The sequence below is a fragment of the Nycticebus coucang genome, chromosome 5 (genome assembly GCF_027406575.1).
Source record: "Nycticebus coucang isolate mNycCou1 chromosome 5, mNycCou1.pri, whole genome shotgun sequence".
In the NCBI taxonomy this organism is placed as follows: Eukaryota; Metazoa; Chordata; class Mammalia; order Primates; family Lorisidae; genus Nycticebus; species Nycticebus coucang.
This window is the reverse complement of record NC_069784.1, coordinates 124,177,597-124,199,729: the sequence shown is the minus strand read 5'-3', so window position 1 is coordinate 124,199,729 and position 22,133 is coordinate 124,177,597. Positions and strand designations below refer to the sequence as shown.

Genomic DNA, 22,133 nt, shown 5'->3' with positions numbered 1-22,133 from the left:
CTTCATAAATTCTCTTATAAAATAAAAAACAGACTAAAGTAGATTCTTTTTTCTGTGGCTAAGAACTCAGAGGAAGACAGCCCTGAGCATGGCTGTGGGATTGGAGTAGAGCAGAACTGGAGAACATCCAGGAGTTGAATTGGAAGGACGGTGGTTAAATGGACTCGGGAGCTAAGGGAAGGGGAAGAATTAAGGCCAGTTCTACATTGTTGAGTCACGTACCCAGGCCCAGGGCAGGGCCACTCGCTGAAATAAGGGACACAGAAGGGGAAGCAGGTTTGAGAGAGACAATACTGAGGATAATCGATCTGAGCTTTAACCACATCCACAGTTCATGGATGCCTTAGAACTACTCAGGAGAGCAGTTTGGGCCAGAGATACGTCGTGACGACAGGAGAGTCCTTCCACGACTGTCCACTGCTCTGCTCCTCAGCTCTTCCTGACCTGTTCCCTCCATTCTCCCTCAGTTTCATTCATCATTCTTTAGCCTACTGCACTCATTTCCAGCCTCACGGCCTGAGGGGAGAATCTCACCTTTGTATTCATGAGGGCAAAACATGTGACCCTCACACATGAGGCTCAAGTATGCCTGGACAGCTCCTCCCTTTAATTGGTATTGGTTTGAGTGAATTTTATGGTCCAGAAAGCCTTCTTGGACTATCCTAGAACTGGACAGATTGTCCCTCCTCTGCATCTCGGAAACACCAAGTTATTTTCCTATCCCAGTAGTTATCCTGCTTCCTTCTAACTGCATCCTGAATTGTGTTTCTCAGGTCTGCTGTCAACTGCGAGACGGCAGGGTCCTCAATGTCTTATTCACCGTTAGTACTCTAGTGACTAGCACCACACCTGGCACATAGTAGAATTTCAATATTAGAGACATATATATTTTTTTCTTTTTAAGGCAGGGTCCCACTCTGATGGAAGGAAAATTTATAATTGTAAATTGGTATAAGATTCAGAAATTTGGCACTGTGCATCAAAAGCCACAAAAAGGTTCATATCCTCTGACCCAATATTTAGGGTCTTGGGAACTTGTCCTAGTAAATTACTGGAAAGAAGTCAGATGCTCTGTACTCAGAGGCTCATTATCATATTTTTTGTAATACTGAAATTTTATTTTTTTTTTTTTGTGAGACAGAGTCTCACTTTGTCATTCTCAGTAGAGTGCTGTGGCCTCAGAGCTCAGAGCAACCTCAAACTCTTGGGCTCAAGCAATTCTGTTGTCTCAGCCTCCCAAGTAGCTGGGACTACAGGCACCCGCCACAACGCCTGGCTATTTTTTTTTTAGAGACAAGGTCTTGTACTTGCTCAGGCTGGTCTGAACTTGTGAGTTCAGGCAATACACATGCCTCCCAGAGCGCTAGGATCATAGGCATGAGCCACCAGGCCCAGCTGAAATTTTGGAAAGAAGATTCATAACAGAAGAATAATCAAACAAATGCTACAGTGTCTTGAAGGAATGATATCTATAGAATAAAATGTCAGTACTGTATAAAAAGATATAATGGCATGGGGAAATATTCTCTGTCTGAAAAACTTTAAGAAGTGCATACACACAAAGGTGGGAAAGTTTTACGTTGGTGTTTGCAACATAGCAGGAGCTCAATAAGTATTTTTTTAAAACAAATAAATGAATATCAAATGAAAACTCTTGGTGCATTAGGATGGTAGGATTTCGAATCAAACTGTCTTTGAAACTTTGTTTATACTATGACTATGCTGTTTAATTGTTAACATAGTTAATGTTAATAGGTAACATTTATGGAATATTTACTGTGTTCAGACCCTGCCCTACTATTAAATATTTTATAATGCTTCCTATTCATCGCCTTCCAAAACATGCCTGCTCTTTTTCCCTTTCCAGATTCAAACATTCATGAACCCAAATTCAAGGTCAGCCAGACACAGAAGTGTCCTGAGAGTGAGTTTTTGAATGAATGAAGAGTGCCTCAGTGAATGACAGTGTAGACACTAAGACCCAGGATACTGGTGCCTTGGACCACAAGGTCACTGGTGTGGGGCCTGGGCAAGAATTCTCAGCACTCACTCAGTCTAAGTCCCAGACGTCTAGATTCTATTTATATAAATAATCGTCAGAATGGAAATTATTGAATTCTTGAAGCTGAGAGACAAAGAGTTCCTTCCAAAACAATTTCAGAAAGCATAACCTTTTCTAATACTTACAATAATTTCTGAATGCCTCGCTGTTAAAATAATGCAATGTATTTTGAAAGGTTTACATATTATAGCATATCCAAAAAGGCAGGAATGCAGTTTGGCAAATAATTCACAAATGGACCTGAATGAGTCCAACATCCAACAAAGACAAGTAGGAGCTGTTGGGAGTCCCACTAAAAAGTAATTTTCTCAGTATTTCCTCAAACTTCCTTAATAATAACAAACATTCAGGAACCACCTTTTTTGATCCACCCATAGCATTTAACTTCCTGGTTTCTCGGGTTTGATGGTAAACACCGTGTCGCAGATGAATAAGAGCTCTTTATTGGACCAAATTTTATCACTGGCTTATGCATGCAAGGGTTCTGTAGAGGCCATTGGAATGTCTTGTCTTCATCCAAGAGAAGTATTTAGGCTTTGGTCAGGAGCACAGGCAATTTTGCCCCTGAATTTTCTTGGATACAGGGCCTTCTTTTCTCTTCATCTCAACATTTTCCACTGAGAAACATTATTTTTGAAGTTGCTCTGTGCTGGTGGCTATTTCTCCAGACGCCTTCCCTTTCCAGCTGACTCAGAACAGAGTGCAAGGTCAACCAGGTGCCATGTCTGATGGCCACTATGTTCTCAAGGCACAAAGGGCAGTTTTGTAAGTACAGAAATGTCAGAGGATCTTCTACTTCAATAGCTCATGTGACAAAGAGCCTCACTTTTATCTTTCATGCACGTATATGCCCAACATACACACCTCTTTTCATACTTTTATAACCCCCACCTGTGCCAGAACTCAGCCACCTCCATAAAACCTTCATAAAGACTACCTGGATTGGGCGGCGCCTGTGGCTCAAAGGAGTAGGGCACCGGCCCCATATGCTGGAGGTGGTGGGTTCAAACCCGGCCCCGGCCAAAAACTGCAAAGAAAAAAAAAAAAAAGACTACCTGGATCATTTCACTATATGGTGACTGATTCTTTAAGAAATATATAGAATCTATGAAGGAAAACCAGCAAAACCAATGGTATCAAATGCCACTCCCTCTCTTGGTCTATAAAATGTCTAACCTTCAGTGCCTAGGAGAGAAAAATTGAGAGTCCAAGCGCATGCTGCTTAGCATTTCCTGAGAGCTTTCTCCTAATCACAGATGCTTTCTGAGCGAGCCAATTACTCTGGCATCATGCCCTGGAGTAGGCTGTGTGCTGCTCAGAGTCAATAACAGCATGACATATATCTATGCTCTGTACCCATTTAATTTGTCCCTGGCTGGAATACACGAACTTTTATTTGTGCTATTATCATCATATCCTGTCTAGACTAAAAACAGCTTCAAAGTGCCTCCCTTCATATTTAACGCATTAAAAAGAAAGAGGCCAGAATGCCCAGACTAGGGACCCTCCTGGTGGGCTTCCTCTCAGCTTCTCCCATCTCAAATAGTAGAAACAGAGGGAAGATCATGGAAGCTGCTTCCAACTGGGAAAACCTGGATAAGAGTCAAATTTGACATTAACTAGTAAACATTGTGATCTGACTCCAGTAATATTGTAAGTAAATCATTTGGAAAAATAATGAGTTTTAAAGCAAACTAGGCAGAAGTAACTATGCCTAGTGGACTATGTTTTGATTCTACTTTGAAAACACTGGTGCTCCAGGAAATCAATGAACAAAAGAATTACTGTATCCTCAGTTGTGAGGGGGAAGAATCTGCCGGACCACAGCACAGGGATTCAGGAAGCCTGAAATGCCCAGGGGTGTGGCAGGCTGTTCTTAGTTCTGAGATTTTGACAGGGGGAGGAAGCTCCTATAAATAGGATAAGAAAACCCTTTAAATTTGAAAAATTTTGAATCTATATAGAACTTCTCAGTTAATGGGGTTGCTTGCATCAGAAAAAAACAAAATACTGTCCTGTCAAGGATTCATCAAAGAATTTAAGGTAATAGTTGTCCAGATAGGCTTGGGCTACAGATAAACCAAGTTCAACTCTTAGCAAGTTACTCTGTAAAGTTCACTTTTCTCAGTTATAAAATAGGAGCTAAAGATAGTGTCTATGACATGCTATTGATACGAGGAGTAAATAAGTTTGCAAAGAATTTAGCACCATGGGTGACATATAGTAAATAATCAATAAAACATGTTGGTTACTTTACTTAGTATACTATCTATCTAGCATAAAGGGAGCACTCCATAATGATAATAGTAGTTACTAAAATTTCATTTCAATTCTACTTAATAACAGTGACAAATAATTGCTCATGTAATCCCTTGAATGTTTTTCAGATCATTATGTGCTTTTTATTTTTATTTTTTTTGAGACAGAGTCTCACTTTTTTGCCCTCGGTAGAATGTTGTGGCTCATAGCTCACAGCAACCTCAAACTCTTGGGCACAAGCAATTCTCTTGCCTCAGCCTTCTGAGTAGCTGGGACTACAGGTGCCCACCACAATGCCCAGCTATTTTTAGAGACGAGGTCTCACTCTGGCTCAGACCTGTGTCGAACCTGTGAGCTCAGGCAATCCACCCTCCTCGGCCTCCAAAGTGCTAAGATTACAGGTGTGGGCCACGGTGCCTGGCCTAATTTTTTTTTTTTTTGAGACAGAGTCTCACTCTGTCACCCTGGGCAGAGTGCCATGGTGTCATAGCTCATAGCAACCTCAACTTCAAATTCTTGGGCCCAAGTGATTCCCTTGCCTCAGCCTCCCAAGTAGCTGGGACTATAATAGGCGCCCACCACAACATTCAGCTAGTTTTTTTTTTTTTTTTTTTCTATTTTTAGTAGAGATGGGGTCTCTCTCTTGTTCAGGCTAATCTTGAACTCCTGAGCTCAATCAAACCACCTTCCTTGGCCTCCCAGAGTGCCAGGATTACAGGCATGAGCTACCACACCTGGCCTTAACCGCTTTTAAAAAAATCAGTCATATCTTTTTTTTTTTTTTTTTTGAGACAGTCTTACTATGTTGCCCTGGGTCGAATGCTGTGGCGTCACAGCTCACAGTAAACTCAAACTCCTGGGCTTAAGCCATTCTCCTGCCTCAGCCTCCCAAGTAGCTGGGACTACAGGTGCCCACTACCATGCCCAGCTACTTTTTTTTTTTCTTTTGGTTGTAGTTGTCATTGTTTGGCAGGCCTGGGCTGGATTTGAACCCGCCAGCTCCGGTGTATGTGGCTGGCACCCTGGCTGCTTGAGCTATAGGCACCAAGGTCAGTCATACTATTTTTCTTTTTTTTTTGGTAGAGACAGAGTCTCACTGTACCGCCCTCAGGTAGAGTGCCGTGAGGTCACATGGCTCACAGCAACCTCTAACTCTTGGGCTTATGCGATTCTCTTGCCTCAGCCTCCCAAACATCTGGGACTACAGGTGCCCGCCACAATGTCCGGCTATTTTTTTGTTGCGGTTTGGCCAGGGCTGGGTTTGAACCCACCACCCTCTGCATATGGGGCCGGCGCCCTACTCACTGAGCCACAGGCGCCACCCAGTCATACTATTTTTCATTAATAGACTTGGAGCTTAAGAGAACACAGGTATTCTAAATCCATCCTCTCTTTCTTGTCCCTCCCCTTGAGCTAAAGACACAACAATGACATTGGGTGGGGAACGGAGAAGGAAAACAGCAGAGAGGATGTCTCATTCCAAACTTTTGTTTGAAGGCTTAAAATGAAAACGTATGCCATTGATTAGAGGGGAATGACTGTGAATGTCTTAGAAACAACTCCCAAGCTCAGGCACAAATCATACACTCAGCAGACTCAGTAAGTTCCTCATTACCATGTAAATTGTTTTCAAGTCTGGTCTAATAGGATATGATTGATAATTGGGATTTGTTTTCTTCCAAGAAACTGAATGACCGAAAGGAACCTGATACAGTATAAAAGACCCTTCCTAAATTGATCAAGTAACTATTTTTTTTTTGTTTTGCTTAAACAAAAGGGTTCTAATTCAAGAGCTGGGTCCTCGGGAAGCTGTGTGAGGAAGTTCGGGAAGCTGTGTGAGGAAGTTCGTAGCTGTGGCCTTGGACTTGCATGAGTTCAATACAGCAAGTGCAGCTACAGCTACTTACCACATAGCTGATAAAATGAGAATTACAAAAACTATGGCTGCTCAGGGGCAGGACTTCTGATCATGTTGTTTATACTCTGATTAGGATTCCTGGTAGGCTCCCAGGATTGCCAGGGCTACCTCCCATTCCTTTTGGCTTTCTCTTTGGACCATTTCTGAGAAGCAAAAGCTTGTTTCTGGTATAAATTTAATGCAATCTGAGTTGCTTATGAAAATCTGGACAGGAAAACACTGAGCTTATGCTAAAGGTAATTTTCATAGGAACAAGGTTTCCTTGTTGAAGTTGTCCAAAATTCCAAGCCCCATGCAAGGGGGAGGGAAGGATTAGCAAGTTAAGGGAAATAAAACCAGCAAAATAAGTCCTTTGATGAGGAGTTAACACAACGTGCTTAAGCCAGTTGACACAATTATAGCTCCCACTTCCCATGCCAGAAGGAGCAGGTAGCAGTTTCTAATTCCACTGTCCACCCTACTCCCGGCATGCGGCCACACGTGCCACAGCCGCCAAGGCCCTTGTCAATTAGAAACAGCACTAAAATGACATGCCATCTGCTCTACAAATGTCACTGAGCTCTTTGCCACCTGTTGAGAGCTTAGGGGGCAGTGGAAGGGTAGAGTCTTGACACAGTTTTTTGTATTTATACAAACAAAGAACCTCTTGACTCAATGTTCTCTCTCGACCACCCTCTGTTCCTACTTCTTTGCCAAAAATCTTTCGAATAGTTTTGCAGTGGGATTTTGTACCCAGAAAAGCATGCGTTATATTTAAATACCATGCCCCAGGAATCGCAGGACATTGAACAATATGCACTGTACCTCAACTAGCAGAAAAAACAGCAGCTCCAAGTTATTCGTGAACCATCCCCCACTTGCCTCCATAGGTAAACACGAAGGAAAACTGCAGCCGAGAGGATCTGAGCTAAATGGGTCTCCTCAGGGTGAATACTAAGACACTGAAGGGGGAATACAGGAGGCCGTGAAAGCCCTTTCCCAAAGACCTGGCCCTTGGGATAGTATGTCCCCACTAGGACATCATGGCGGTTTCCTTGAGCCTCCGCCCTCATCTCTGCTAATGTAGTCCCCCTTCTGCAGCATCTGAGCCCAACTGGGAAGTTTGCCTCGCTTGGTCTCTCCTTTCTCTGACACTAACTCCCATGACCTGTTTTGTTGTTGGGAGACAGGCATTCCTTTTTTGCTGGTAACGTTGGGTGAATCTCCCTCCTCCATCCCTGCCCATCCCATTGGGTCTCTGTTGGCACTTCCACCTGTCTTTTAAGACACAATCAGATTCTACTTTCCCTGGGCAGATTTTCTGGGTAGTCTCTCCCACTTTCCCTCCACCCACTATGTTCCTGGGCCAGTATCCTACAAACCCCACTCTCAGAGCACTCAGCACACTGCATTTTAACTGCTAGTCCCCTGTCTCTTCTATTAGACTGGGAACTGCCCAAGGGCAGGAACTACAATGGATTTCTGTTTTTTCCTTACTATTCTTAGTGCCTAGCACAGCAGCCTGGAAACAAGAGTCTCAATAAATACTAGAAATCACAGTCAAGTCTTAGGGACTTGACTACACATTAGGCCTTGCTCTTAGCATATTAATAATAGAACTTACTCCTGAGATTGTTAGAATGACTTACGTAATGAATATAAAGGCACAACTGAAGTTTAGCAGAGTAAATGGTCAATAAACTTTAGTTAATTTTATTTCTTGCATTACATCACTTAATTCTCAGAACATAATTTTATGCAGTGCTACTGCTTTTTTGTTTTTTTTCATTTTAAAGATGAGGAAATGGGTATTATAAAGGTTTAGAAACTTGCCTATGGTCATTCTCTACTTACTCTGTAAGTAGAGTAATTACTCAAGTGCCAGGGACGGTATTTTAATACCACCTTTACGGCTTTTGATGGCTAAGTACTTTCATATAGTATTACTTCTTTTTCTTCCCACTCAGATGCACGGAGATGAAATGCACACGCTATGAAATTCATCCTTTCTCCTGCACACGGCTATGAGGTTCACGGTCATGCAACCATCAGGACGATCAAAATATAGAACCCTCTGTCACCCCACATTTCCCCTCCTATCACTGGGTGGTCAACCCCTCTCTCCTACCAAGCTCCAGAAAATGCTGATCTAATTTTTATCCTTACTGTTCTGTTTTTTTTTTTTTTCAAAATGTCATGCACGTGCAATGAGATAATATGTATCCTTCTGAGTTGGAATCCTTTCACTTGGCCTGAAGCCTCTGAGACTGTGGCTGAGTGTATCAGTAGTCCCTTCTCACTGCTGAGGGGCCTTCCACTGTATGAACATACCACATTTTCCCCATTTACTCCTTGAAGCACGTTTGGATATTTTGTAATTCTTTTTTTTTTTTTTTTTTTTGGTTTTTGGCTGGGGCTAGGTTTGAACCCACCACCTCCGGCATATGGGACCGGCACCCTACCCCTTGAGCCACCGGTGCCACCCTCTTTTTTTATTATTAACAAAGTCACCAAAACATTCATAGATATGTCTTAATGAACATAGGTTTAAATTTCACTTGGGTAAATACCTAGGTGTGAGATGGGTGAATTATAGGGTAAGTGTATTGGGTACATATTTTTAATTTTATAAGGAACTACCAAACTAGTTTTTGACAATGGCTGCACCATTTGTATTCCAGAGTTCTCTTTGCTCCACACCCATGCCAGCACTTGGTATTACCAGTCCTCCCTCCCTCCCTCCCTTCCTTCCTTCCTTCTCTCCCTTCCTTTCTTCCTTTCTTTCCAGTCTCACTTTGTCACCCTTATTAGAGTACCATGGAATCATAGCTCACAGCAACCTCAAACTCTTGGGCTCAAGTGATCCTCTTGTCTCAGCCTCCCAAGTAGCAGGAACTACAGGCACCCGCCACAACGCCTGGCTATTTTTTAGAGACAGGGTCTCACTCTTGCTCATGCTGGTCTTGAACTCCTGAGCTTAGGCAATCCTCCCGCCTGGCCTCCCAAAGTGCTATAACTATAGGCATGAGCCATCACGCTGGCTCATAAACTTTTCTTTTTAAGTCATTCTAATAGTTATTTTGTTATTTTTCAAATTTGCATTTCCCAAATGAATAATGGTGTTGAGTATCTTTTCACATGTTCTGTTAAATCTTTTGCCAATTTAAAAAATTGGGCTGTGGCGCACCTGTGGCTCAGTGAGTAGGGAGCCGGCCCCATACACCGAGCATGGCAGGTTCAAACCCAGCCCCGGCCAAACTGCAACAACAACAACAAATTGGGCAGTTTTCTTATTATTGAGTTTTGAGGTATTTCAACTATATATTCTGGATATAAGCACTTTATAAGAATGTGCTTTGCAAATATTTCCTCTCAGTCTGTGGTTGTTTTTTCATTTTCTAGTGTCTTTGAAGAAGAATTTTACATTTTTATCAAGTTCAACTTACCCATTTTTCTTTTATGAATCATATTTCATTGTCTTAACTAAGGAATCTCTTCCAGGAAAGTCAGAAAGATTTCACATTTGCTTGTCATCTCTCTTTTTTTTTTTTTTTAGAACATGTTTATTTATTTATTTTTATTAAATCATAGCTGTGTACATTGATATGATCATGGGGCATCATTCACTAGCTTCACAGACCATTTGACACACATTCATCACACTGGTTAACACAGCCTTCCTGGTTGTCATCTCTTTTTTGAGTTACTCTTTGCACAGGACAAGCGGTGCACAACTTGAAGTGTATTTCCCACATGTGGATGTCCGATTTTTCCAGAACCATTTGTTAAAATGATAGAGCAGAGACGTGAGCTTGGGTTTTTCTGATGTGGGACGCTAAGTTCGTGCCGTGTACTTCCTGGCAGTATGCTTGTTTATATTTTCAATCCTCTACTGGATTCTAGACTCCTTCACGCTCTTCCCGACATCCCATCCCCCACAGCACAGTGCCTTGGACACAGCATGCCCTCCCTAACTACTCCTGGGTTGACTGCTTAAATGAAGGGGAAAATGGTAATTACTCAAAACCAGCCAATCCTTGTTCTCCCTTGTCCAAGAAAGGAATGGTATCCTCGTTTACAGTTTAAAGCTCTAAGGCAGGCAGGCAAAGGCCATTTGTCTAATACTTATAACAATTGACCTCCCTACCCTAAGCCTTTTAACACAAGGATAGAAAAAGCAGCTTTAAAAAAAAAAAAAAAAGCAACATGGGGAAGTAACATGCGCCCCCATCTACACATGACGGGAGGACAATAGCCTTTTTTCTGACCACATTCCTGCCTGATGCACAAGCTGAGGCTGTGTTAAGGAACGAGCGTTTGCCAATCTGTTCTGACCAGTGGGCATGGTCAGCTCGGGAGCCAGAACTGGTGGGTGGACATGGGCGAAGGCAGGAAATACGCACCACTAGTAAAACTGAGATTAACTGAGGTTCTGATTCTGATCCTCGAGTAAATATGTATGCTAGTGCGGGCAAGCCCTCTGCACGACCTTCAGCTCCAAGGATTACAGCAAAGGCCTTTCTGTTTCCTCACAGAGGGCAAAGCCAGCAGACCATCCCTTTGCCTTTGCCACTGACAAATTAAAAAGGCCATGCAAAGGGCATTTATTTCGAGGGCGGTTGCGTTTATCCCACCACTCTTCTTAAGTTCTAATAACCCTCAGTTCTCACCCAAATTCCCCACTCTCATTTTTCCAAGCAGTATAAACTACAAGCAGCAAACCATTCCAGATGGAGCCACTTGGACAAAGAGAATCTTTTTCATTTTTTGGCAGTTTTTGGCTGGGGCCAGGTTTGAACCCGCCACCTCCAGTATATGGGGCTGGCCGGGGCCCTACTCCTTGAGCCAAGGAGCCGCCCAAGGAAAAAAAGCATCTTAAAGACCGAAAAGAACTATTCTATTTTCCAGATATCAGAAACTGGATCACAAGCTAGAAAAGCAGAAAATATTTCAAGAAGCTCCCAAATTTTTGATGAACAACTGATATGATACCTGAAAGGTTCTTCACCCAAAGTCCGTTACAGAGCAAGTTAGTGGAAACGTTATACGGTTAGCCAGTATCATATATTTGGGGTAGAGTGTTATGGCATCATAGTTCACAGAAACCTCACACTCCTGTGCTCAAGCCATCCTCTTGCCTCAGCCTCCCAAGTAGGCGGGACTACAGGTGCCTGTTACAACACTAGGCTAGGTTTTCTATTTTTACTAGAGATGGGTCTCTCTCTTGCTCAGGCTGGTCTCAAACTCCTGAGCTGAAGCAATCGACCCCTGTCAGCCTCCCAGAGTACTATGATTATAGTTGTGAGTCACTGTACCCAGCCTATTTTCAGTTTTTTAAAAACATTTTTTATTGTGGTAAATGTCACTATTCAACTTCATACAAGGCACGATGCACACACACACACACAAATGTAAGAGTCCACAGGTACACACACATGACCTTCAAGAGTGAAATACAGAGGGACAGAGAGATGAGAAAGCCAGACCAAAGATGGATCCAAGTACAGCAAAGACAGAGATAAAAGGCAGTGACAATCTTGTCTTCCCTTAAGCACCTTGCTTATCTCCATAGTTAATCTCTGAGTATTTAGGCTGTGGGTCTTCACGTTTGGGGTTTTTTTTTGCTTTATGTTGTTTTGTTTTTTTGAGACAGAGCCTCACTTTTTTGTGTTAGACTAGAGTGCCCTGGCCTCAGTGTAGCTCACAGGAACCTCAAACTCCTGGACTCAAGAGGTCCTCCTGCCTCAGCCTCCCAGGTAGCTGGGACGACAGACGTCCATCATAGCACCCAGCTAGTTTTTCTATTTTTTTTTTTTTTTTTTTTGTAGAGACAGAGTCTCACTGTACCGCCCTCGGGTAGAGTGCCGTGGCGTCACACGGCTCACAGCAACCTCTAACTCTTGGGCTTACGCGATTCTCTTGCTTCAGCCTCCCAAGCAGCTGGGACCACAGGCGCCCGCCACAACGCCCGGCTATTTTTTGGTTGCAGTTTGGCTGGGGCTGGGTTTGAACCCGCCACCCTCGGCATATGGGGCCGGCACCCTACTCACTGAGCCACAGGCGCCGCCCTAGTTTTTCTATTTTTACTAGAGATGGGTGTCTCGCTCTTGCTCAGGCTGGTCTTGAACGCCTCAGCTCAAGGGATCCTCCCGCCTCAGCCCTCCAGGGTGCTAGGATCACAGGCGTGAGGCACTGTTCCTGGCCCTTCTCCCGTGTTTTCTGTCCTCAAATTATCACAGAACTCACTGTAGGATCATGGTTCCTCTTCAGTGCTTCACATACCTTGCACATTCAGAGAGTCAGCTCAGTAATTGCAGAGAAAAAGTAAATAAAATATATTTGCTGTTGTATAACTATTACTGGAAAAGTTATGACACCCTGAGGCAAATGACCAATTAAACAAAATACTCATGACCAAGTGAGTTGCTTTCCACCAAAATAAAGTCAAGTTAAGTTGATTAAGAGGTTGAGCAAAAATTTTAATAACTTAATTCCACAAGCAGCTGCCTAATTCGACAAGCACCAGGAGGGAGATGACAGATCCTTCTGGTAGGGCAGGATTCTCAGGACAAGTCATAAGTCATCCTTTGAAGCCTGAGAAAGAGGTGGAAGGACAGTAAACAGGACAGGTTGCACGAGGCAGCCGTGGAACCTGCTTTATGAGTATCCTGCTCCAGGAAGATGCCACTATTCCTGGGTTTGGCAGCTCTTTTAGGGCAGGGCTCTCAGCTTCCTCCCCAGGGCTGATGAAGGTTGTGCTGAGGATGTGGAAAATGGCCAGTTCTCTGGGACACTCAGGGATGACTAAGAGGCACTGTCACCACAGATGGTTAAAAATACCATGGCCTGGTCATCTGACCCATATCTATCGAGCACATTGCACAGAGTGAGTCCCTAGAGGCACTAACCAAGTCCTGTGGCCAGCAAGAAGTTCTCCCAGTCCCTGTGTGTGGCTGGTTTCTGAGACCCAGTGGTCCTGAGGGGGCTGTTGGGTGAGGAGTTCCACAGCCTCTTTCTCAAAGGGAAAGGAGGGATGAAGAGGAAAACTGACCTCAACTCAGTCCTGAGGGAACCCCATCTGTGTTCCCAGGGAGAAGAGACTGCAAAAATGCAAGGAAAAAAAAAACACCTTAAAAAGCAAAGAAAAGAGGGCCCAGGCGTGGTGGCTCGTACCTGTAATCCCAGCACTCTGGGAGGCCAAGGAAGGTGAGTAGCTTGAGCTCATGAGTTTGTGACCAGCCTAAGCAAAGGTGAGACCCTGTCTCTACTAAAAATAGAAAAACTGAGGCAGGAGGATTACTTGAGCCCAAGAGTTGGAGGTTGCTGTGAGCTATGATGCCACAGTACTCTACCGAGGGTAACAAAGTAAGACTCTGTCTCAAAAAACAAAACCAAAAACAACAATAAAAAAAAAAAGCAAAGGAAGGGCTGTACGTACTTGTGAGCAGGTACACCTCCCCTACCTCAGCAAGGTCAAAGCCTCCCTGGGGTAACTTAGTGGGGGCTGAAATCACAGCTGTTTTTGAGAAAACCACAAAGTATGGAAGCAGAGATCAGCAAACATCAGCAACAGAGGAAGTGGCGGGGGTGAGGCTCCTTGACAATCCGGATGGGTTTTCCTGGGACCCAGCTAGAGACTGGAACCTGGAGGCATAGAGGCCAGCGACCCAGGTTGGTCAGGGATAGTTCTGTTTCACTTCCATCTTCTCCTGATTTATTGTACCCTGTCTTCTATCTGTCCCTTGGAAGCTGATGTCTAGTGATAGTTCCCTGATTCTCTGGTTCTCTCGCTTCCTTTGAGATGCGTCCATGGTAGAGGAAAAGAGTGGAAAGAAAGACAGGCCAGTGGGCTATTTATATCTGTCCTTACTGAACCCACACCTGCCAAAGTTTTAGCCATTGCTATGTTCCTCTAAGGCCAGGGATCAAAAGTGGTAATCCTTCTTCCAGGGTCCTGGTTCTTAACTTAACGACCTATTTCCTCTAATTTTCCCAGATAATAATAAAGGCTTCCTGACATTGCCAGTCTCTGGTGCACCACCACCATCTTGTCTGTCCTTTAGTCCTGCCCGCACCTCTGTTAAACAGGGCCTTCACGCCACTCATGTGAACCCCTCTGGGTCTGCAGTTGTTTTCTGCAGGACCCTGACTGAAAGAGGGATCAGTATCAAAGTTTCCATGAAGTGAGCAAAAGCTTTGCTGCGCTCATGATTGTAAACTAAGGAACAAATGGAATCTAACTTTTCTCTGGAACCATGCAGCAATAGATGAGGGGGGGTAAATGATTTGAGAAAATAAGCATCAGTTAAGGAATGTCAATGAGAAAATGACTCTGGAGTGATTATCAAAAGTAATCAGGGTTAAAAAGTTGAATACGTTCTGAAGGAATGTCCATTCACAAACTGATTTGTATAGAATGTAAAAGTTATTTTAATACAGTTTTCTTGAATTTTAAACGTAAGTCTTTAAAAAGTTCTTCTTTTTCTAATTTCTTGAGAGGAAGATTAGGTTGTGGAGTTTGGATCTTTCTTTTAAGTAGAGGCATTTGCAGCTATACATTATCCTCTGTGCATGGCTTTAGCTGCATCTCATAAGTTTTGGTGTTTTGTGTTATTTCATCTTAAATCCTTTTCTAATTTTTCTTATGATTTCCTCTTTGCTCCATTGCTATTTAGGAGTATATTGTTTAATTTTCTGATAATTATGAAATTTCCCAAATTTCCTTCTGTGATTGACTTCTAATTTAATTCTATTTTGGTCAGAAAACATACTTAGTATGATTTCAGTCCTTTTATACTGAGTTTTGTCTTATGGCTGAGCATATTATCTATCCCAGAGAAAGTCCTATTTGTGCTTGAGATAAATGGGTATTGCTGTTGGATGGAGCCATGTTTTTATTGTTTAATCAAGTCTAAAGTACAAAGGTGCCTGGAATCAATCTTTCTTTCTTTTTCTTTCTTTTCTCTCTCTCTCTCTCTTTCCTCCGTCCCTCCTTTCTTTCTTCTGTCTCTCTTTCTTTCTTTTTTTATTGAGACAGAGCCTCACTCTGTCACCCTGGATAAAATGTCGTGGCATCACAGCTCATATCAACCTCAAACTCTTGGGCTCAAGCCATCCTCTTATCTCAGCCTGCTAAGTAGTTGGGACTACACACGTGCATCACAACACCTGGCTATTTTTTTTTCTTTCTATTTTTAGTAGAGGTGGGGCCTCACTCTTGAACAGGCTGGTCTTGAACTCCTGAGCTCAAGCAATCCACTTGCCTCCCAGAGTGCTAGGATTACAGGTGTGAGCCACTGCTTCTGCCCCAAACATATTCTTATATTCCTTACATTACCCATGTTCAAATTAGGAGAAAAATAGTTGCAATCATCTCTGCGTACACGTGTGGATGAGCTGCGTGTGTGTGTGTATAAATTCTCTGTGTATCTATCTATCTAGCTATCTATATGTTTATATATAATTCCTGCAGCATGAAGAGATGTTATACAAGTTTGGGAATAAAGCAGTGTGAAGTATAATAACAGAAACCACAGAGATATAAGATTCCAACTATGACTCTCTGATACAAGTACCAAGGCAAATCCTAGAAAATGAGAAGGGCGAATTCTGAAGTTCCCATCTAATGTTAAAATGGAAGGCAAATGACTTACCTTCTCTATCTCACTTTGATCATCTCTGTTAACAAAGATTCTAACAGTACCAGCTTCTTAAGTGTCTTGTAAACGATGATTTTTTTGATTAAGTGAGAAATGACATAAAAATTACTTAGTGTGTTTGATACATAATAACCAGTTAATGATCGGTAGTTTGGTTTTTTTGTTTTTTTGTTTGTTTTGCAGTTTTTGGCTGGGGCTGTGTTTGAACCCACCACCTCCGGCATATGGGGCTGGCACCCTACTCCTTTGAGCCACGGGCACTGCCCCATTTTTGATATAGATTTTCTATTACTACTGATATAAAAGGGTTTTCCCTAGTGAAAGATATGGGAAATTCTTTCTTATAGTGCGCTAGGATTTTTGAAATTCTGGTCTCATTTTGTTTCCTTGCTCTAAATGAAGGGAACAGAATTCCTTCTTTCTGGGAGGCAGAGATTTTACCATTGTTTGCTTGTTTTACCAGGCACCTAAGGTTTATTCCAGGGAGCTAAAAAGGTTGGACCACTTGGTGGGGATATTTTGGAGGAGAAAAAGGATTTGACATTGGAAGGTCAGAGTGGATAGCTTTCACATCCTTCCAACCTTGAATTTATTAAGGTAAGCAATGGAGGATTTGAAAATGAGTGTTAGCATAAAATCATCTTGTGAATCTGATCATACTAATGAAAGAAGGACGCATTAATCAATTTACTTCTTGGAAGTAGATTCAGGTTTTTAGCCTCCCATATTCACATTTACTAAATCACTTCTGACAGCAGGTTATGGTAATGTAGTCATAGGAAAGAGTTAATTCATTTCTAACCAAAAGCAATTTACTACCTCTCAAGTGTAGAATAAAGGCTACAATGTGTTGCTAACCTGATATCCATGCATCCATAGAAAGAGGCCTAGGAACTTAGAGTTTCCTTCCTCACCAATATTGTCACAACATTCTCTGCTTCTAAAAACATCTCCCCCCAAAATGTGAGGTGGACAGTGGACAATGTATTGTATACATTGTAAATGTATTCTAGTTTAAGAGTCGAGACATTGTAACAAAAAATAGCACCCTGAATTGATAACGTTTTGCTTCTTGTGCCCTCCTAATGTAGTCAGATTTCTGTCCCCTCCCCCAAGTATTGCTAAGTCTCCTGCAACTGGCTATAGTTTAAACTTCACACATTCTCCTAAAACCATTCCCTCGGTCCCAAGGCCTAAGAGGACAGAGATGCTCATTTTGTTCCCTGCTGTCCTCCAAAACACCTCAGTCCCCAAACTCCTTCAGCAGTGTCAGGCATACAGTGAACACCCAATAGATATTTGTTGAATGAATTCTCTCCTTTAACACAAAAGCATTCATGTACAGTTTAAAGGTTTGTTTGGTTTTCTATTTGAAAAAGCCTTACTCTGTTGCCCAGGCTAGAGTGCTGTGGCATCAGCTTAGCTCATAGCAACCTCAAACTGGGGCTTAAGCAAACCTCCTGTCTTAGCTTCCTAAGTAGCTAGGACTACAGTCACCCACCACAGCACCCAACTAGCTTTTGTATTTTTAGTAGAGATGGGGGTCTTACTTCACTCAGGCTGGTCTTGAACTCCTGAGCTTAAGCTATCCTCCCACCTCAGCTTCCCAGAGGGCTAGGATTATAGGCATGAGCACTACACTTGGCCCGGTTTAAAGTATTTTTAAATGCTTGCAAAATTTTCCATATGTTTTTACTTTTGGAATTTTTTTTTTTTTTTTTTGAGACAGAATCTCACTCCATCATCCTGGGTAGAGTACTGTAGCCTCGTAGCTTACAGCAACCTCAGACTCCTCACCTTGAGCAATTCTCTTGTCTCAGCCTTCTGAGTAGCTGGGACTACAAGTGCCAGCCATAACTCCCAGCTAGTTTTTCTAGTTTTAGTACAGTTGGATCTTGCCCTTGTTCAGGCTGGTCTCGAACTCCTGAGCTCAGGTGTTCCACCCACCTAGGCCTCCCAAAGTGCTAGGATTATAGGCCTGCACCACTATACCCAGCCAATTTAGGAATTTCTTTGTTGATGTTTTTGTTGTTGCAGTTTTTGGCCAGCGCCAGGTTTGAACCTGCCACCTCCAGTATATGGGGCTGGTGCCCTACGCCTTGAGCCACAGGAGCCACCCAGGAATTTCTTTCTTCTCTCTCTCTCTTTCTTTTTCTTTCTTTCTTCCTTTTTTTTGAGACAGAGTCTCACTTTGTTGCCCTGGGTAGAGTGCCATAGCGTCACAGCTCACAGCAACCTCAAACTCTTAGGCTTAAGCAATTCTTTTGACTCAGCCTCCCAAGTAGCTGGGACTCCAGGCACCTGCCACAACGCCCGGCTATTTATTTGGTTGTAGTTGCCATTGTTGTTTGGCAGGCTCGGGCTAGGTTTGAACCCGCCAGCTCTGGTGAATGTGGCCGGCGCCCTAGCCGCTGAACCACAGGCACTGAGTCAGAAACTTCTTAATAATATTTTGACCCAAGGGAAAATGTAACGTAATGGTCCTCGGATAGCAAACTTATAGACTCATTAAAAGTGGAAAACTGGTATGTTAGAAATCATGGTAAAATTAGTTGCAAATCAACAATTCACCATATTTTCTTTTAATGAATGCTATGTCCCTTAAAACTTGTAAGTTACAGCCAACGTTTACCAAAAATTGTGGTATTTTGTTAACATTAATGCTTCAATAGGGTTGCCAGATAAAATATGAAGTTTTATATATATCTACAGAGGATGCCAAAAATATGTACACAAACTTTAAGAAAGAAAAAAACTGCATTAAAATAATAATACTCAATATATACTGATAATATTTGTTATCCTACATATCATATCTTATATCTCTTATAATGGTAGAAGTCACACATAACTTGAGTATTACAATCAATTTTAATACAGTTTTTCCTTTCTTGAAGTGTGTGCACATATTTTTGGCATCGTGTGTGTGTTCATGCCAAACATTGCATGAGATATACATAAGCTAAAAATAATTACTCATTATTTACCTGAAATTCAAATTTAAGTGGATGTCCTCAGCTGGGCGCCTGTAGCTCAAGTGACTAAGGCACCAGCCACATACACCAGAGCTGGCGGGTTCAAATCCAGCCTGGGCCTGCCAAACAACAATGACAATTGCAACCAAAAAATAGCCGGGCATTGTGGCGGGCGCCTGTGGTCCCAGCTACTTAGGAGGCTGAGGCAAGAGAATCACTTAAGCCCAAGAGTTGGAGGTTGCCGTGAGCTGTGACGCCACAGCATTCTTACCCAGGGCAACAGCTTGAGGCTCTGTCTCAAAAAAAAAAAAAAAAAAAGGATGGTCTATGTTTTTTTTTTTTAATTTGACATCCCTAGCTTCAAAGTAAGTATCATTGTTCTCATCTCAAAGTGTTGTCATAGTCAAATAAAGGATGCTTAAAATGTAAACCTGCAACTGTCTTCAAATACAAAGTCTTTAAGCTGTTTTACCATCCTCTTTCCTCAGGAAAATAAACAAACCAAAGAGGAAAGTGAGTCCCTGCGTGACAGCCCTGGTGTGACTGTCCATACGGCCCCTCCTTTGTAGTTCCAGAAGGTCAGGTGCTCCCCGGGACACAGCTTTCCTTTCTGTGTTGAAAGAACCATATTTCACATGACAGACTCTCGCCAGGATACTCTTCCAGAAGTTTCCTCCCATTTCTGGAGAGGCAGTCAGGTCCACGTGGAAATACTAGAAATGTCAAGAATGCAGCAACAAAGAGATTCTCTTCCCCGGAGACTTTTCTCCCCTCAGGTTAACCCCACACGGAGGTAACAGCGTGCACAGCTGCAGACCTGTGGCTCCTGCCCTTTGCTCTCGCAAGTGTGGGAATGTGCTTCGCTATTTTGCTGAATTCCCCAAATCCTTTCAACCAGAGGCAACAGTCGGAGCGGAGGAGTAAACGGTATCCTACTGCGGTGTCCTCCAGACGTGCTTCTTCTCAGCAAAAGCTGCGGGGAGAAAACATGTCTCTTCTTTCCCCTGCCCATGACTCCTTCCTCCAATTGACACCAAATGGACACTGCACATGTGCCCACAAGTGTGCAACACTTTGGACGAACAGGCTCACGGAGGCCATAGTTCCCAAGTGCTGCCTGACACAGTAGTGTCCAACTGTCAGCTGGGCGCGGGCCCATAAACCCAGCCTTCTGGGAGGCTCAGGCGAGAGGATGCTTGAGGTCAGAAGTTTGAGACCAGCCTGAGCAACATAGTGAGACCTCATCTCTACAAAACTTCAAAAAAATGAGCTAGGTGGGGTGGTGCACAACTATAGTCTCAGCTATTAGGGTGGCAGAGGTGGGAGTGTCGCTTGAGTCTAAGAATTCAAGGTTACAGTGAGCTATGGTCCTGACACTGCACTCTAGCCTGGGCAACAGAGACCCTGCCTCAATCAATCAATCAATGAAGCTAACTGACCTCAGGTCAATCACTCAATCCTACCGAGCCTCAGTTTTCTCATTTATGAAACGGGTCTGTGAATACCACCTAGCCCACAGAGTACATGAGACATCAGTGTAAAGCATCTGGGGACATCACAAATACTAAGTAAATAATATTATTTTTCATATTAAAAAATAAATTTTAGAATTTGCAAATGTGCCATAAAAATTTACTTCTTAACAACTTTGTTCCTTTAAAGTGACAAGGATTTTGAACATGATTTAACGGTAACTAACACAAGGCTTAATAAAAGTCAATACTCATAAGCGGTTTCAAAATGATACAGAACTTTATATTCCTATTCTGAAAGTGCACCAAGCAGTGGGCTTCCCGGCACTTACCAGGCAGAGTATGAGAACTGCAGAGGTTTGCTGTCACCATGGGACAGGTGTGAGGAGAGGACACAGACTGGGAACACTGGGGTTAGTAGTTCCACTAAGGGGCCAGCTGCGGGCAAGACAGCAGTTGTCCCCACGCCCAGGTGGAGTGCAAGCTGCTGTCAGCACACAGGCCTGGCCGGTGGAGAGAGGCACATCCAGACCATTCGCACTGGTCTTCAGGCCGACTGCAATTCTAGCCCGGGGGCGTCAGGACTTTTCTGCCTGTCTCCAGGGCAGTGCTGCCTTGGACTGCCATCAGCTCAACCTGAATGTACCACAGGCCGCCTGGAAAATGCCTCTCCATCCTGTGGGATTGTCACCCAGCCCGTCATCAAGAAGGGGTTGGAAGTGTTTTTACCAGCAATTCTTGTTTCAGCTTTTCTGCAAATCTCCCTCTCTTCCAGAGAGAAGAAGCTGAGTTAAGACAGAAATCAGAATGTGGTTTCTGCTCACACGAAGAATAATGCATCTATTCTGCTCAAAAAATGCCTTGATTGTTGATTTGTTTACTTCAACTCCTTCTCTGAAGGAGAGTATCAGAATTTAGGGGATGAAGCAAAACACAGAGAGAGAGAGAGAGAGAAAAGTATGCACGTGTGTGTGCAGACAGAGAACTCCTTTCTCTAAGCATTCAAAATGCCTCTGTAATAAGCCTGCCTACCCAACTGAGGCACCAAACCTATAGTTATTTTTTTCCCCAAAGCCACATTTAAACCACCTTCCAAACAGGTCACCAGCAATGCTGATACTCAGTTACCTCGTCAGCAGGCTTTACTTTGCTTATCTATAAAATGAAGATATTGTATTAGACATTAGACATTATCTCAGACCCTTCTACATCCAGTATGCTCTTATTGTTTATTTATTTATTTTGAGGGAGAGTGTCAAGCTGTCACCCTGGGTAGAGTGCTGTGATGTCACAGCAACCTCAAACTCTTGGGCTTAAGAGATTCTCTTGCCTCAGCCTCCCAAGTAGCTGGGATTACAGGCGTCCACCACAACGCCCGGCTATTTTGTTTGTTGCAGTTGTCATTGTTTTAGCTGGCCCCCACCTGGTTTGAACCCACCAGCCTTGGTGTATGTGGCTGGCACCGTAACCACTGAGCTATGGGTGCCGCCCACATGCTCTAATTATATTTAATCAAATCAGGGACAGCAGACTAGAAATCATCATAAGCAAAGTAAACATGGTATGTGTGTGTGAAAATAAGTTTTTTTTTTGTTAGTTTGTTTTCCTGTAGAGACAGGGTCTTACTGCTTATGCTCAGGCTGGTCTCAAACTCCTGGCCTCAAGGGATCCTCCTGTTTTGGCCTCCCTCAGTGCAAGGATTACAGGCGTGGTACCGTGTCTGGCTGAAAATAAGTCTTATTAGTACCAGGACCTATTTGGCATTTTTTCCACTCTTCTCTTACCCCATTGCCATTAAGAGCTTGGGAT

General features: G+C 43.1%; 1 protein-coding gene and 1 long non-coding RNA gene across 2 annotated transcripts in view; one reads left to right on the top strand and one right to left on the bottom strand.

Moving 5' to 3' along the window:
- The window catches only part of SASH1 (SAM and SH3 domain containing 1), a 312,356-nt gene that overhangs the window by 199,334 nt on the left and 90,889 nt on the right, over positions 1-22,133 (bottom strand). The gene's annotated exons all lie outside the window — the stretch shown is intronic.
- Positions 13,111-21,235, top strand: LOC128585786 (uncharacterized). Its single transcript, XR_008380109.1, has 3 exons — positions 13,111-13,424; positions 16,341-16,474; positions 19,341-21,235. It is a non-coding gene; the product is annotated as an uncharacterized LOC128585786 (long non-coding RNA).